The sequence below is a fragment of the Rhynchophorus ferrugineus genome, unplaced genomic scaffold, assembly GCF_030347505.1.
Source record: "Rhynchophorus ferrugineus isolate W39M unplaced genomic scaffold, kcgeb_rfMv2 rfM9, whole genome shotgun sequence".
Lineage (NCBI taxonomy): Eukaryota > Metazoa > Arthropoda > Insecta > Coleoptera > Curculionidae > Rhynchophorus > Rhynchophorus ferrugineus.
Window position 1 is genome coordinate 13,550,986 of NW_027472588.1, and position 19,541 is coordinate 13,570,526.

The 19,541-nt window shown below is 31.8% G+C and overlaps 1 protein-coding gene across 6 annotated transcripts in view; it reads left to right on the plus strand.

Moving 5' to 3' along the window:
* LOC143202292 (uncharacterized) overlaps positions 1-19,541 on the plus strand; it is a 157,834-nt gene that overhangs the window by 107,575 nt on the left and 30,718 nt on the right. Inside the window, exon 1 of one of the 6 annotated variants that reach the window (XM_076413718.1) lies at positions 10,722-10,907. The exons of the other annotated variants lie outside the window; for them this stretch is intronic. The gene's annotated coding sequence lies outside the window, so the exon portion shown is untranslated. Of the gene's footprint in view, positions 1-10,721; positions 10,908-19,541 lie in introns of those variants that run through there. 6 annotated transcript variants of the gene reach the window in all.

Consider the following 19,541-nt stretch of genomic DNA (forward strand, 5'->3'; position numbering starts at 1 on the left):
TCTAATAACGCTATGTATTAGTTGCTGTTGATGGTCCTTCCTTTTTCAAGGTAGTCAATGAAAATTATTCCATGCGCATCCCAAAATACAGACGCCATAACCTTGCCAGCCGACTGTTTCTTTTTCCCATGATTTAGAGCGGGTTCATCATGTGCAGTCCACTGGGATGACTTTCGATTGGAGTTCGGAGTTAAATGATATAACCTTGTTTTATTCATTGTCATATATCGATGCAAAAACTAGGGTTTATTACGCTTGATCATCTTCAAACACTGCTCAGAATCATCAATTCGCCATTGTTTTTGGTCAAAAGTGCGCTCGCGCGGCTCCCACTTTGCACAGAGCTTCTTCATACTCAAGTATTTGTGAATTATATGATGTACACGTTCAGTTGGTATCTTTAGAGTATCTGCTATTTCATTGAGTTTCAATTTACGGTCATTTAAAATCATTTTGTGGATGTTTTAATTGTTTGCGTCGGTAACAACCTCTTTTGGGCGTCCACTGCATTCACCGTGTTCGGTGCTCATTTCACTACGTCTAAACTTAGCATAGCAATCCTTGATGGTTGATTTTCCTGGGACAGTGTCTGGAAACTCGGCATCAAGTCAAGTTTTTGCTTCAACTGCATTTTTTCCCTTCGAAAAGCAATATTTTATCAACACGCGAAATTCCTTTCCATTTTTGTCACAATAACAAAAGTTGCTTCACTCAAAATGCTATAATTCACAAACTAATGATCCGACATCTGTCAAATGTATAGACGCATCTCTTGAGGGTCAGAGCTAACTAAAAAACATCTGGATTTAAATGTAGTAGCGCCATCTATGTGTCTGACCGGGGACTTTTCAATTGACCTGTTATAATTGTTATTCTGAGCACTAGCTTAAATAGCTTAGTTTAATTTCAGAAATACACAGTGATGTATTTATTCTGAACACATTTGCTTGTCTGCTGATGCAAATATAACAAAACAATATTACTAAATTTGCAAATTAAGATTGTACTAAACACATTTAATTTATTATGTAATGTAATTTATAAAAGCCCATAAAAACACTATCACTTATCTGATGATATCATTGCTGGGCTGTAAAACAACCTTTCAAAAGCTTCCTTTGAGTTGCGGCTCTATACCACCAGTGTTACTTGTGTAGGAATGTTCGTCGGGTCGGTCGATCGGTCGAAATGTGTGGCTGCCGCTGCGATTGTTTATCAGAACACTCACTACTATCTTTGGAAGGAATTTGCACGGGAACTAAAAACACTGGTTAAATCAAAGTTGTTTATTTCAACTTACGATTGATACATGTGGTCGATGGGAGAATGGACAGGATATTAGGTTAAGGTGAAGGAAGTACGGTAGCGCTGTGGAAGTGGTACTGTTACAGGGGGACGGTGATAAGAAAAAGGGAGCGAGACGTCGTCGTGATGGCCTTTTATACTCCAGAACTGCATGGTACCAATCCACCGGCGTTGCCAACCTTTGTAGTTGTTGATGGTGAATTGGTGGTGGCCTAAAGGGTCGTGGCGGTCGCCACACTTGTTAAAATAACCTTCTTAATAAAAATGGACTCCTTTATTAAATGTTAACAATATTTAGTGTAATTTGGATTAAAAAACTAAGTAAATCATCGACTAAGGTACCTAAAATGGTCAAATATGTATGGAAACAGCACCGTGGATCTGCAATATTTGAATTGCACACTAGACGCTCTTTTATTCTGTATAAATATTAGGTGTTGGTCACGGCGTTAGTTTATTGAATGTGGAAGTGATATCACTTCTTTATCCGAGTTTCACTTCTTTATATAATAATCAAAGTATTGTACCAGTTACAAAACTTCCCAGCATCCAAATCACTAATTTTATACCGCCTATTTTTGAAACACACGTTAGACTTACTTAAACTATCAAAATCCACTATACAGCATTATTCGTTGCTGTATATTTAATTCAAATCTAAAATATGAAGTTTTCCAATCAACATAAAATACATACATTTAAAAAAAAATCATTTATTACATTGTTACTATTCTTTACCGGCTAACCTACAATTTGTCTTTAAAATTACTTAAATTTAGGTATATATCTAGGAGTCGGCCCTTGCTTAGTCTCTAGTGTAATAATGTTTATGCGTTAACACTGCTGATTTTGTATTAAATGCACTTCATTACACTACACTACATCTTTGGTATGATTCTTTTGAGTCTGTGTCCTGTTCTGGTGTTATTCAAGAGTTATATTACATCGATATTCACATGAGCATGGGGTCTATTCTCATGTCTTTTTGCAATTCTCGTGATTTCCTGAGTGACAGTCGGTATTTGAAGGTCTCAGTGTAAGTAATCGGTTCTGTAGTATCTCGGTGCACCTACAATACTTCTCAAGACTTTGTTCTTCTGGAAATCTGTTATTGTATTTATATTAGTTTTTACGGAATATCCCCATAATAATATTCCATATGTCCATATAGATTTCAATACCTGCTTGTATAATAACAATTTATTATGTACTGATAATTGTGATTTTCTTCCAATTAACCAATAAATGTTACTATATTTTATTACAATATAATGAAAAGTGTTGGTTCATCCTCCATATTTATTAAACATTGCCTCTTCTGATGACCCAAGCAATTATAAAAATGTTTGTCAAAGCTTTTTAAACTAATTAACCTGAATTTTAGTTACCTACATTTGTTACCTTTATTTATCTTTGTTAAAATACTAATATTAGGAGTTTGTTTGTTTGTCATTTCCCTTTTCTTCCTAAAGTTTCTTGCGTAGCTTTTTCTCATTTCGATAGAAGTAACTAATAGTAATTACCTCTCATGTTCCATATTCCATCCTTCCTACCTCTTTTATGTACAGAGAAATTGAAAAGAGAAAATAAATGTCAACATGAAGAACAATTGTTTTAAAATTGCCTGTCATAACAAATTGGCAAAATATTCAAAGGTCAATACACTATTTCCATTTTTATAAAGATATGTTGTGCAGTATCTAAACATCTTTAATGTTTAGATGAAAGGTACTTTGAACAAATATATATACGCTCTTTGTAGATACAAATTAATAGTAGAAAATTAATAGTTCTAATATATTGGGTTTATAACATATTATACAGTACGGGTGTAGGCCAACGAAAAAAATATCGATATTTCGATATATCGATAATTTTAAAAAATCCATATATCGTTTTCGATACTTTTTAAAAATATCTATATTTCGATATATTGGACAAAAAATATCGATATTTTACAAATATTTTGATATTTTTAAGGAAAAACAAATATTGTTATATATTAGCCTAAAAAATATATATCTTTTCTAATTCGAAATCGATCTTTAAAATTAATTACCATTAATAGTAAAAATAATTTTCTATTTTTGAAAAAATATCGATTTTTTTCTGCATCCCTATTATAAATCAAACGTTCATTAATATGAACCAATTCAAACTAGTATAGTGATTTAAGATTGAAATATTAATCGTTTTATTAAAATCCTTTCGCGCTTCCCGCTAAACTTTGAAGATTTAATAGATTGAACAGTGGGATTGAAAATCTTTTTTTTTATTGTTCCATTATGCGTTCACACCGAATCTTATCAAAAACTTAGACTACATCCAGAAAAACAGAATAAATTTTCTGCTATATTTCCTTTTGTGAGGTATACCTCAAGCTTCACTTACTAAATATAACAAAAAAAACCCAAAGATTAATAACCACTATACATTTTAAAACCCAATAAATTAAGGATAATTAAAATGCAGATTCTGATTGTTCTTAGAGGCCATGTACATTATAAAACGTACGGTGGGGTTATATAGTTTTCGCGAACATATTAAACCATTCCCGGAATAATTTTACAACAGAATTTATGACGTGGCTCGGAAACCTGCTACAGGTAATTGCACAATAGAAACTTATACATTGTTAAATGTAGTTTTTGTTTTCTAAAACGAAATCGTTTTTTCTTAGTTGTTACCAACCACAACAGTAATTTCTCTTTTATATTTATGGCCTAGCTGACGAGAGTTTAACGGGTTAGTGTTAGTTTTTTACGTTAAACAACAAACATAGCTCGGAATTAGTCAAGCAGGATAGTAATTGAACTGTATTTTTTGAGTTGGTAACATTGTTGTGGTTATAAGGCAATTCGCCATCAGAAACGAAATGTTAAATGGATATATTCCGTATCCTCAATAAATTTATATCATCCCGATGCATGTATTTTGATCAGCGATACCTATTGGAGATTATGTTTCAACTGACCTAACTGTTAAATTCTATGGCTTTAAATTTTCTGTAAATAAAATAACAATGTTGCATTTAGTGTTATAAAGATATTTGGGGTTTTCAAATCAACTACACACTTTTAGAAACCTATAATTATGCTGCTCTCTCATATTCTCAATTATCATTTTGGTCTTCACGAATGGTATTTTTGTGTGAATGACAATGAACGGACTGATAAAACAGAAAAGTTCGAAGACAATGAATTATAAAAGTTATTCTTAATAACCAAACATCAGTTAATCTGCAGACAGCTTAGCAATTGATTAGTCAACCGTTTCCAGACATTTGCATGAAATGGAAACGATCCAAAATGGGGGGGAGGGGGAAATGGTTACCGCTCGAACCGATATTACGGTTAAATAGCTTGCCATTCAAAAAAGAAGAGTTTCCTGTACTTGGCTATAAAAAGTGAAGTCCTACGACCATCCCATGTGGAGTGGGGGCATTTGGAGCAATAAATCTGTTATTGAAGATGTCTATTAACGTCAATTGGACAAACTGAACAACGTATTGTTGCTATAAAAGCTATCAATAGCAAGGAAATACATTATCTAAAAGGCGTAAACATCATATTTTTGAAAAAGCACATTAATTTTGTAAATTAATTAATGTATAATTTTTTTTGTCAATAAAACTTATTGAGCATTCTAACAAATATGGTATAAATAAATTATTATTTGATGTAATTTTTATAAAAAGAGTAATGAAGTTGTTAGAATGATAGAAAATATGTTAGTTGATAGAAAAAATACAGCCATATTTTGTTTCACAATAAAAATCCCATTATTGGTAATTTAAAGACTCTATATATAATACACGAAAATGGACGAAATAGCGTGGACAGACTGTTTTGTGTTTAAAACAATATAAAAAAACTAATTATAGAGACGCCTTGAACTAACTCGTTCGAGTAGTAATAAATTTTTATCTACTGACATTTGCTACAAATAGTGTTAACGCCGAGTTAATTGGCTTTTTCTGAAGAAGAAAAAAGAAGTGCCTTAGCGAGTTAATAAATTTTATTTATCGTTGCACTATATATTTTTTGTTAAAGTAAACCGTGTCATAGTCTTTAAAAAATTGAATGGCATCATACTTACGATTTCAATTTTCTTGCGTCTAACTTTTTTTGTGGAAAAAGAAACATTTATATCAAAAGGCATTTCATCATTTCATCATTTCTTCTTAAACTTGAAGATTGGATAGCTACTAATGAATAAAACTATAATTATTAAGAATAGACTAATTGATAAGCATTTTCAAGATAAATTAGCAGTTTTACATCACTACTAATTTTTGATCTCTTTTTCTCTTCTTCTGATTGAGAGCTTTTCTTAAAACCATATACATAACGTTGTGGAAGAAGATTTCAAGCTGTTTTTTCATAGTAGTTTCAAGGCATCTTGATGCTCATATTTAAGTTTAATCACCAGTGATAATTTTACTATTATTCTAATGATATTTAGCATTCAGTATTTCTTCTTTTTATAAATATTGCAAATGATGGAATACAAAACTACAGACAACCATATTAATGTTAGTATAATGTTGATTTTCAATTTGGATGCTGCTGTAATACTTTTTGCTGCAATATTTTCGAAGATTGTGATAGTTAAATAAGGACTGGTAGTATCCTGTAATTAATGATGAACATTCTTGTTACCTTTTTGTAACTTTCTTCTTATTCTTTTTTTTATTAATCTCCTAGAACGCTAACATCTGCCCGTGGGCAATAAGTATTATTATATGATTTCAGTTATATGATATAATATAACTATCCTGATATGTAGTAGATGTAGTAGGATCTATGGGGATATCGCGGTGAATCAGTTTGTTGGATACGTAACATGGGGCATCGACGATGACTCACAACACTTTATTCTGGAACCTCTGCAGGATATTTATGTTAGATTTGCTAGTAGTACCCCACAGTTCAATATTATAACTACACTAATGTGAACAATATTTTAGCTAACATTTTATATTAATATGGATGATATTGTAATGAAACATGTTACGCTTTGGCTCTAAAGCAACACTTTATTCTGGAACCTTTGCAGGATATCTATGTTGGATTTGCTAGTAGTACCCCACAGTTCAATATCATAGATCCAAATGGGCCTAAGTATTGACTTATACAGCAAAACGTTGTTATCTAATGATAATTTAGATTTACGCTCAGCCATTACATTAGTTTAGTTTAATCTCAAGCTGTTTGCGTTTTGTCACTGTATGTTTTTTCCATCTCAAACGTCGATCGAAATGCATTTCCAGATATTTAACGTTGCTTGCGGAAGTTCATGATTATTCAATTTTATTGAGGGACATGTTCTTCTACAAAGGGTGAATGTCACATGGGTAGATTTTGTCTCATTAGCTTTTATACGCCACGTTTTCTTCTTAATCTCTGATGATATGGTCATTTCTAAAAATACGATTTTGATCAAGTTATAACATATTAACATATCTCAAACATATTAACCTTCTTGTCGATAAACAATCGCTAAAATAGAAGAGCCTCATTTTTATACTATTATAAAGAACAAACAGGTTTCTGTTTTCGTAATTATTATGCAAAGTAATTTGCTGTTTTTAGCACTAATATTTATGGGTTTTATGAAGGCCATAATTATGCAATGTTCATTGTAATTTTAGACTGTGAGAATCACTGGTTTGTATGTGCTTTTAATGATATAACCTCCAAAAAATACGCTTCTTAATTTTTTTCTATTTATTTCAGAAAAGTATAGCTGATCTTGCAATAGACATTGAGTTTGGAAGATTCGTTACAATAAGCGTTTCATAACTCTCAAACGTGCTTACTAAAACTTATTTTGTTGCGTTCAAAGTTCATTAGTATAGGCCTTGATTTTCCTAACATTGTCCATTCAATACAACTTTTTGAGTATTTGATCCATGATTTAAACTTGTGACCTTCAACTTCGTTATTTTTTTTGTTATGGTTTCACTGGAGTTAACACCGTCATCTGATTGATAAATTTAGAACAGCAGGCAAAATATCCCTTGGTTATATTCAACGATATTATACGATAAACGATTAGATATATCAACGACCAACTGACCGATGACTTCTAGTGTCATTATTCTGTGAGAACACATTTTGTATCTGTGTAGGTATCTACTGGAACAAGTTCAGATATTGTTAAAGCTAACCTCTACAATCAGCTTCAAGAATATTTTAATTCCATTCCAGAAGCTGACTTATGTTTGGAATTAAGTTGGGAAGACCTTTCAGGAAAGTTCGACTATGGAGAAATTAATGTCAATGGTTTATGTTTATGGTCATTGGCATCATTTAGTGGTGGTAATACTACACTGCAATATTGATTGAAGTGTAAAAAGTGGTAGTAAAATATACTCAATCGCGACTGGAGCTACTTGCAAAATCCAAAACATCAGAATTCAAATTGAAACGAAAAATTAAATGTATTTGTAGCATAGCACTAAAATAGCTAAATAATACAGGTGTTGAGGTAAATATATAATATCTAGAAAAATTGTTGAGTGTGCCACTGAAATATGTTCACCACTTTAATCGAAGAGACAGTCCTGGATATCCGATGAATGCCCTCGTGGTAGAAAAGGGAAAACTACCTGAGGAGTAACAGCAATATAGGTTAGGGCTAATGTTAGAGAATACCTACCTATGTATATAATGTGGAAGTAGAAATGCGAGAGAGATATACCGCTCTAATCTTTTCTGTCCTCTACCATGCGATCGGTACCAGTTCCCATGCATTGTCAACCGTTAATTTCTAACCGGTAAATATGCGGTTGCCTACCGTGTCGATTTGTGATTTTTAACCAAGGTTTAGTATAATACCTAGATATTTGTATATACCTTAGATATAATATTATATATATACCTTAGATACCTATTCAAGAAACTTATCAAGTAATCTCTTACGATTTATTAGTTTATATTTTCAATTAGGTACTGCAATATAATATCACTAAAAACCACTTCGAACTTAATTTTATTCTTGGAATATTTTATTTTACATTTTTACCTGATAATGGTAAGTTTAGCAGCTGAATAAATATAAATGATTATTACTAGATATCTTATATAATAGTTTCATTCACGTTTTAGACGAGTTAATGCAATTATAGTATTATCCTTATTTTAAAAGCTAAAACTTTTATAATCCTACTTTTAATACATTGAACGAGAAAAGCAATTTGTAACATGATCGTTAAAAACGTATTTCTTTATTGGATAAGATATTAGCTCATGGTCGACGTATGAGTGAAATGGTCACCGTTTTATTTTACGTTTTAAACTGTGTCACTTCCATATAAGTTATAACACAACAGCAATGTGCGGGTTATTGGAATCGTATGTTTCATTATTTATAGAAATTACAATCACATGTCTATTTACGAAAGTTATCATTCTATTTTGATAAGAACATTTAATAAAGGCCGGTTCTTAATTTATTAATAAATTATATTTTGTCAATTTGCTATATGTAATTGAATTGGAACTAAATTCTGATACGTTGATATATGTCATTACATAGGTCATTCCTTTTTCTATTAAGCTGATGGGAAACGAACAGCAACCGAAAGAAAATAAATATTGAATAATTAAAAAAAATATTTCCACATTAGGAACTCTTAGCTTCCATCAATTTATATACACTAATATCAGCATCTGCTTTTATATTAATACGACACAGCACTAAATCAAAATGCTTAAGCCTTCTTGAGTTGTTGTGTCTAATCCTCGCTGTCGAGGAGCTGGATTACCTGAACATTCACATGGTTAATAAGTATTTCTGCATGACTCTGAGGAAGCGGATTTTTAATGGCTTAACCCTCAAAAGATGCGTCTATAAATTTGATGGCTGTTGGATCATTAATTTGTGAATTATAGCATTTTGAGTGAAGCAACTTTTTTTATTGTGAAAAAATGGATAACAAGGAATTTTGCATGTTGATAAAATATTGCCTTTTGAAGGGAAAAATATAGTTGAAGCAAAAACTTGGCTTGATGCCGAGTTTCCGGATGCTGCCCCAGGAATATCAACCATCAAAGATTGGTATGCTAAGTTTAGACGTAGTGAAATAACCACCGAAGATATTAACTGAACGTGTACATCATATAATTCACGAATATTTGGATATGAGGAAGCTCTGTGCAAAGTAGGTGCCGCGCGAGCTCACTTTTGACCAAAAACAACGAGGAGCTGATGATTCGGAGCAGTGTTTGAAGATGATCAAGCGTAATAAACCCGAGTTTTTGCGTCGATATGAGACAATGGATGAAACATGGCTCCATCATTTCACTCCGAATTCCAATCGAGAGTCATCCAAGTGGACTAGACACGATGAACCCGCTACAAACCGTGGGAAAACAGTCGGCAGGTAAGGTTATGGCGTATGTATTTTGGGATGCGCATGGAATAATTTTTATTGACTTTCTTTCATTGTTGTTGAAAAGGAACCATCAAGTGACTATTACATGGCGTTATTGGACTGTTTGAAGGACGAAATCGCTGAAAACAGCCGCATTTGAAGAAAAGGAAAGTGCTGCTTCACCAAAACAATGCACCGTGTCACAAGTCAGTGAAAACGATGGCAAAAACCCATGATTGGGCTTCTTGTTCTCAGATCTCAAAAGAATGCTCGCTGGTAATAAGTTTTTATTGAATGAAGAGGCTTATTTTGAAGCAAAGGACAAATCGTCCTACAAAAATGGTATCGAAAAGTTGGAGGGTCGTTACAATCAATGTATCATCATATAATAAATTACAATCAATCTTGAAGGGAATTATGTTGAATAAAAAAAACTAATTTTGCCCAAAAATGGGTTTTACTATGGTTGGACTTACTAAAGTTGGACAAAGCATGTTGAAGTTAAAAGAGATTAAATAGAAAATAAAAATTAATTTTGAAACTGAGAAATGCAATTGTCAGGTCGAGGACTTTTCAGCCCCGAAAAAAATTCATACTCATGGTGATTGTATGCTCCTTGCTGGCAATCCTTATTTACCATTGCGGCATAATTACCAACAGCATTAATCGTGGAGTAATGCAATTTGATACAGAGCAAGCAATGTTTTTTAACATATTTTCCTTTTTTTATTAGTTTTGCTTCGAGTTTGAAAACAATAACCCACTGTAGATCAAATAACAATATGTTTTAAAATTGCCTGAAACTTGATTTATGACCTAGCCATCACTTGGAATCACCTTCCAATTGCATCAGTTCAAACAGATTAAATCAAGACGACCGATCGAAATATCATCCAATAAATCTCGATAAAATCCAACGCGATCTTAATTCAATTGATTAACAGTTAGAAATGTTTACCTCTTCGATTTTAATGGTCTCTAATTCGATTAGAACGAATTTATTTCCAGCGTGTAGGTGTATGGATGTGTGCAGTTTAGAGCACACCGGACATCACAAGCGATGAAGCATGTGGACGCGAATGTTGGTGGGAAATTCAGCGTTCCTGTTTTATTAATGATTTTAAGTTGTGTGTTGGTTAGCACGATGGATTCTAATAAACGTAAGTGCGAAGTTTTGGTGGTATATCCTAAAGAAGAAGAGATATAAATATGGGATGTTGTTGTAAGTATTCAGTATTTTTATTGTTGATTTTAACCTACATTAAAACAACAAATATTATTATATTAAGCTCCAACAGTTTTTTTGTGGTAATTTAACTAATTCTATTGACTATTCTGGACAATTCATCTGTCTTATGTCTCCTTACAATTCTCTTGATTGCCTGAGTGACAGTCGGTATCTGAAGGTCTCGGTGTTAAGTAATCAGTCCTGTAGTAGCTGGGTGCATCATTCTTCTCAGGACTTTGTTCTGTAAAACTTGCATTGTATTTATATTACTTTTGCTGAACAAAAAATGTAAACAGAAAAATGCTAGTTGGTTTTTACTTTTTTGGCTTAAGAATCCTCATAATTATTTATTTTAAAAGTATTTTTCTTATATTCTATTATATTGTATTCTTATACATTTTAAACTCTAATAAATTATAGAGGTTTTTGATCGAGAAACTGAATCAAGTAATTTGCACAAGTTTCTGTCGAAGCGAACTTCGTATTATTATTGTCGTAATGGAGAACACATTACCTTTGCAATTGCTGACTTCCTTTTTCCGTTCCTTTATAGTTCTGGTTCTAGTCCTTAACATTTCCTTGCCAATCCCACTCTAATCAATCCTACACTTATAATTACGTTTCTTAATGTAACTGAGAGTTTATCAACCTTCTGTGAAGCTTCTCTAGACTTTGATCACCATATTGTTGTCGTCATTAGCACCAATTTCAAAAATAACTGGATATAATTTCATTTGAGCAACGATTTACAAGTGGAAACTGGACCTATTCAATACTTCACAGTTAATTTATATGAAACCCTAGTTTTAAATTTAAACTCTATTTTAAAATATCATCAGCAATCAGAATATATATATGTGTATATATATATATATATATATATGTATATATATATATATATATATATATATATGTATATATATATATATATATATATATATATATATATATATATATATATATACATATATATATATATATATATATATATATATATATATATATATATAATATAAAACCCTTAGTAGTAAATAGAGTTTACTTATTTTTCGAACTATAAACCACACACTGATGAATGAAAGAGGGAATTTGCACCCTAACATATGTTTGACGTCTCTTAACGCATGTTGTTCGATATTGAGTTGTTTTAACAGACAAATAGATTAAAATATCCTTCTTAGGAGGGTAAATCGTTTTCCTTGATATTGTTCATTAGTTATCTAAACAAAGAGTCACTCTAAACATAACATCGAAAACTCTGAAATAAAATTCACTTTATTTATATTTTGTTTTTAAGGAGATACTAATTTTATTAAGATACGCATAAAGATATTAAGCTTTATAATTAATGAAATATAGTGTCATGTAATTAATAATAATAAATGAATGATATAAACTTAAAAAGACATGTCTCTTGTTAATGACTCTTATCGATTAATGTAATAAATTAACGTTATGTATGTTATGTACGTAATACATAAGTTATAATGTCATTTCATTCAGAGTCTTTATCGAACTATTTTGTATGGCGTTCTAAAATTAGCTATTGTAAGTTAACTAAATTGGGCTTAAAGTAAATTGTGCTTTGTGAACGTAACATTTTGTAGAAATGGTCATGATGTATTGTTCCACATTTGGTTAGATTTTGAAGGCGTGTTTTATTATGATCTATTACGACTATACGAAACTGGTAATGCTAGCCACTACAAGTCAATTATCAACAATGCAAAATGTTTCGATGCAATAACCGTTATGGCTCGGCTTTAATAGGTCGTTAGCAATTCATAAAAAAGCTTTAAACGCTTTTGGTTTACTGATTCTGATGTACAGTGTTTCCATAATATTGTGTATACAGGGAATATATGACTGCGTTTTACGAATATTATAAAATGAATAGACTTTATAATGCGTTGAAGTTCCTAAATGTTGTAGAATATAGTTCCTTTCTGTTAGAAAACATCAGCAAGCGCAATGAAGAGTAACATTCAGAGATACCAATGAAGATAAATGAAAATTATTAGCTAATAGCATTAATACTAATTAATTAATTAACTAGCCGAGGTTCTATTGAATGTATATATTGAATAATATTGAATATAATCAAAAGTACCTTTTTTAATACTTATTCATATTCTTGCTTCAGCTTCAGCCAGGGTTTGTCTTCTTTTTTCTCTTGAATCTCGTGCGTACATTTGTCCCAAGTTCACTGGCCCTTTATATTGAGATATTTTTTTATTTCTCTGTTTCTCATCCTGTCCATTATTGATAATCTTATCACTCTCTGGATATTTAATTTATACTACTTGGATTATCTTATATTATTTGTTGGTGCTAAATTATGATTTTTACTAAATTTTTGAGGAAATTGCTGCTCTGGTAAAATTAGTTATTTTTAGCCGACTATAAAAAAAATAATATAATTTTGTGACATATCCAAAAATATAAATTAGGGGCAAAAGAAATCTACAAACTGATCAGTTGGCAGTAGTTAAAATAATATTGTGCATTGGTAAATAAGTTTAGGTAGGTATTAAGCTAAATTACGTGTATATAGTAGAATATAAAATACGCGTAGTAGATAGGTTAAATAAGGTTTTTGTTTATTTTTATTTAGTTATTACAACGATTATTATGTACATATTTTATTTTAAAGCGTTTTTTTTTGTTAAAAATCTAAGTTTGAATACTTTTTAATTTTTAGTCAGTTCCTTATTTATTTTTTGAACTCGGTTCAATTTTTGTGTTAAAAATATTTTATCCATATTGATTTCTGAGACAGATATAGATACTTACTGTTTTTAAGCAAACTAATTATAAACAACCGAGAAATAATGTGTACAACGTATTTGAAACAGTATTTACATCAATTAGTATAATTACCGTAAGATGTATGATTGCAGGATGCAGCAATTTTAATTCACAGAAAATTTGCAAACATTATGTCGTCTCTTTTTAAATAAACGCGCTTTAGACGAGTTAACAAATTTGATAAGCAGTTGCTTAATTAATAAAGACCTCTTTGTGTTTTGTTGACACCGAATCTTCTAGAAACTGCAAGTTCAAGTTTCGAAATAACTAGGCGGTAAAATAATGTATGTAGTTTGTTACGTAAGTTAAACCGTATTAGATGGTAGCTAGGCGGTACTTCGTAATAGAAAATTATACAAATTATGGAACATGTTTAATATATTTAGATCTTATGGACTTTATGATTATGATAAATAATAAGCAGTGAACGCAAAACTACAGATTGGCCATGATGTCTATATTTTTAAATTTTATTATATTTTTTGCTATAACGTAAATAAAGCGCCTTTTATAAATAATTATTACGTATTATTATGCAGCAAACTAATTAAAAAATAATTGAACCCGATATCTTGGATTTGTTAACTATATCAGACAGTCATAACAAGTGGCAGAAAGATAAAAAGTGGAATACTCCACACATTCAAAACAAATTCGTGCTTGACATTGACTTAATATCACTATGCAGTTGTTTTATTTCATAGTTCAAAAAAAGCATCGAAAATAAATTATGAGTGATTTTAATTTCGATATGTGAGCCATTTTATTTTTGTTTTTTGACGTTTTACCATATTTTCGATAAAACCTTAATTCCACCTGAACTGATGAACTTCTGAGATTTCTGGGCGAAAAATTGAACCAAGAGGTGTCAAAACACTCATTGAAACCAGCTTTACACCACAGAGAGTTTTGCAGAGACAGGAGCCATTGGTAGTCAAATGTGATAAGATCCGGACTCTATGGTCACTGAATCATTCCAAATATGTGTGGTCTAGCATCTAGCATATTCTATTTTCGGTAGTAGAAGGACGAAATATGACCAAAATGATTTTATTGAATCTTTATCTTCAAGTGGCAAGGATAGGAAACTGGATAGACCATCTCTCTGATGAACTTCTGAGATTTCTGGGCGAAAAATTGAACCAAGAGGTGTCAAAACACTTATTGCAACCAGCTTTACACCACGGAGAGTTTTGCAGAGACAGGAACCATTGGTAGTCAAATGTGATAAGATCCGGACTCTATGGTCACTGAATCATTCTAAATATGTGTGGTCTAGCATTTAGCAAATTCCATTTTCGTAAGTAGAAGAACGAAATATGACCAAAATGGCTTTATTGAATCTTTATCTTCAAGTGGCAAGGATAGGCAACTGAATAGACCATCTCTTAGGAAAAACCATAACATTATAGATTATCTAAAATCATATTGAAAGAATATTGCTCATAAATTGCTAGTTCTTTTCTTCCTCCTTAGGACGGGGAAACAACAGCAAATTGGGAAACACACAGGCTTTGGAAAAACATCCCATTAGAGTATTTTCAAATATTTTTGATGGTTTTTATATGAGTATTGTTGTACAACACAGTTCATCAATTATATTTGGCAGTTGCTCCCAGTTATATCTTAATTTTGCTTTCGCGACTGATGTTGATGGTTCACCGTACTTATCCTATGACTTTATAAGCTTAGATGCATTGTTTTAGATCCATTTTAATCATCTGTGATCATCTGATAAAACAGGAAGCAGCTGAAGCAGAAAACCTAAAGATATCACTCAATATCTCTGGATTTTAGTTAGTAAGGGAGCCAACTTATTCTGTTTTTTTTTTTGAAATTCTTAATAAGTTGAATATTGATTTACACAATTTTGGGACTTGCTTGATTTCCTTTAAGTCTTACAAATTAACTTTATCGGTTGTCTAGATCATTCCTTGACGTTTAAATAAAAATTGCTACTTTTAAATCGTGCCAACTATGTGAGACGCGTTTCTTCATTCAGGTATTACTTCAATTAAAATATAAAGATAAGTTTTAAAAGCACGTGATTCATATTAATATAGATTGCCGACATATTTGATAAACTATTATTATTTACCCTTTACAGTTGAATTTATTTCATCACCTACTTATACTTTTGAATTTCTTTGATTTATGCATATAACGTTCGATATTTTAGTTCGTAATATTATATTATTTATGTGGAAGTGGAAATGTTATATTGGATAAAAGCTTTAATTAATCATTATCTTTGCATTTTTCTAAATGCAAAACCGTAATATCTCAGATAAGATAAAACGAATAACCTTCAGTTGTGTCATTAAAAAAGTTAAATGCATTTACATATTCTATAATTGTATAAATTAATTATAATATCTTATTAGTAATATCATTTAATTTAAAGTGATAAGATGACAAAATAAATATTTTTAATCAAGGTTTTTAAAGTGCATTTATTTATGTAAATTTCAAGCACTAGATTTAAGATTTCTGGGCAAATAATTGAGCCACCTCTTTTGAAGTCCGTTTTATCATATTATGATAATTTTACAGAAACCAGAGCAAATGGTAACCACACAGAGCAAGATCGGTATTATGCAGTGGATGTTTCAAGACATGTCCGCTCGCTCACTAAAAATATATGTAGTCTAGTGTTATATATGTGTCGTTACGGAAGCTAACGCCTTTTCTGTTAGACGATTATGATATTTTTTTAATTGGTCTGATGAAAAATTCCTTTCCAGTTAAAACATATAATGATATAACAGATATAATGATACTCTAAATTGTTCATTATGTTTTTTAACAAGCAAATTATTTTTCGTTTTACTTTTGTTAAAACAAGATTGTAATATAATAGTTATACGATTAAATACCAAATGTGACTAATACTAAATAAAGCAATTTTATATTTGCAGAACTGACTGGCATACATATTTGCAAAAGTTCTAAAATTAAATAACTCAGAAATTTGTACTTCAATATTTAATTTAGGGTAAATATTAAAACTTTATGATCTACAAACTCAAGTTTTGCATCTCAAAATATATTTACTAATAGAATGTATAATATTTTTCCTAGAGGAAATATAATATTAGTTAGAATTTTGGTTACAGTGTTTTATCTTTTTATTTATATAAACGCAAAAGTTTCATAACAGAGATTAGATTAGATAGAATCACATCCATTTGGGTGGTTGTATTACATATACTAATTTATTATCTTATTTTTGGTCTATTTCCTGCTTTAAAAATCACTAAGTTACGTAATTTCGTATAATAGTTATCTAGTAGGTGCATGTATTATGGTGATTAGGTGACATTCTGGATTATCGTAATTCGAATGCGTTGCAAAATAAATTTGCAGATTCGAAACGACTGAGTAGTCGATTAATTTGGTATTTTGATCCGTTTATTAAACACAGAATGTCAAGTGTAATGCAGTGCTTACGTGATGGAGGATATCTAAAGTTTGACGATTTTCTGGATAGGTCTAAGATTACATTGGAATCATAAATTTTTTACTCGTCCGTGCACGGACTATTTACATCAGTTTGCACGTCAGTGCAAGTGCGTCTGTTGGTCGGCAATGTTCGTCTGGTCGGTCGGCCGAAATGTGTGGCTGTCGATGGGATTGTTTGTCTGAACACTCACTACTATTTTTGGAAGGAATTTGCACGAGAACTAAAACCACTGATTGAGGAAATACTGGTTTATTTTGATATTAAATGATTCATACATGTGGTCGATGGGAGAAACGACAGGATATTAGGTTAGGTAAATGAAGTGCGGTAGCGCTGTGGAAGTGGCACTGTTACAACGGGATAGGGAAAAGAAAAGAGAGTGACACAAAAGAGAGCCTGGCACCGCATGGTACCAATCCACCGGCGTTGCCAACCTTTGAACTTGCTGTAGGTGAATACGTGGTGGCCTAAAGGGTCGTAGCGGTCGCTACATCACTCCCCTCCTAGTGGAGCTGCCGTGGAACGTATCTCTGTGTGGTGCAGTTTCCGGAGTGCACCCGCAATTACGCTATGAATCGCCCAGGGACTGCTTGTGAGATGGAGATCCCAACCTGAGCGAGGAGTTTTACGGGATCAGCTGCCATCGAAGTTGTAGCAGAACGCCGTTCGTCTTGGCGCGTTCCGATTTGTTTGAGGGTACCTATAAGTGTGATGCCTTACGTGTCCCGTTTCGTAATGCAAGGGTGTTTATGTGTTGATGTTATGCATGATGGGCTCTGTGGTTTTCGTCCATCAGGCTAGTCTCGTGGGATAACGTCGACCATGTGATGTTGATGGGTTCCTTTCTCGTACTCTCCTTTCATGCACGCATCAAGCACCTGTCGAGTGGCTTATGTTGAACTGGTTTACCTGCTAGGCACTTTGATCACGTCGGGGTCACCTACTGTAGGAATGTTCGTCTGGTCGGTCGGTTGAAATGTGTGGCTGTCGATACTATTCTTTGTCCGAACACTTACTACTATTTTTGGAAGGAATTTGCACGAGAACTAAAAACACTGATTGAAGAAATACTGGTTTATTTCGATATTAAATGATACATACTGTAACATTTTGGAGCCATTCTCTAAACAATTTTTAGGAGCTCCTAGTAAATCTCTCCCTTCACGACCCACCGGATATACAGTTTCTTAAATGAATGTCCTAGTATGGCGTTATATCCTAGTGTTACCTTACTTATTCAACCTTACTTTCGTAATTTTTATTAAAATTATACCTAATTATACAAAAAGATCTTCCATTTTGGTTGTGTTTGGTCCATTCTGATTTTTATTTATTTTTTACCTGTATGATGTGCTTGGATATACATTTCGATAACAAGATTTTATCAACCAACTCTCAAAGCTTTCAAGGTTGTCCAATCATTATGCTCAATATTTACCTATAATTATATGTTTCCTAAGATACAACTTCCGCAATATACTTAAAATTTCGGGTTTTAAAAGCATTTTTTTTCAACTTAGTATTAGTATAGAATATAAATAGGATTGTGGCGGTTGTCATAAACTCGTCAGACTTCTCTGTCACTCATTGATCTATAAAGACGTTTCTTTTAGTTATTATTTAATTATATGCGGTTATTTAGATTAAATTGCCGAACTAACGCGTTTTGTTAGGCTTATTGTTCTGAATTTATGGTCATATATTAATTTTATGGTTATAAAATATTATTTTTTATCAATATTTCGTGGCAAGATATTTGTGTTAATTGCGTATGGTCGTACCTTTAATTTTATTTACATAATAATATCTTTACTATATACTTTTTACCCTTTATACAATAATAAGGTTAAAATTATCAATAGTTCGTTTATTGGAGAATGTTTGTTAGTAATCAAGTTGGATGTTACCCGAGGATTTCTGATGCATTTTTGTGATATCTGTCGTGGTACTACAAGCTTTGCTTTATGTATTAAACCTATATTAAACCAAAGCTGGTATTTAAGGAAAATGAAGCCTACTTGTTCGATTTCTTGCGTTGTGAGCTTTTTGAACTCTTATTTAGATGATTTTTGTAAATACTTGTCCAACTATTGATAGGATGCTTATGATCATTATACTTAATTTAATTGGCAAATTTACGCAAGCTGAACGTGAGCTACTTGCGAATCACAATTATTTCATAGCTGTTTTATTATGAATTGGAGTTCATTCTTGAAGGAGTTGTAACACTTTATGGCGAGTTATGATTGTCAATACATAATTAATTATTTGAAACTCTAAATGAAGACACAAAATAACTTCACAGCTGGTTTGGTAGTACGGCGGTTTTCAAATCCGCCAATAATTAAGCTGTGTAG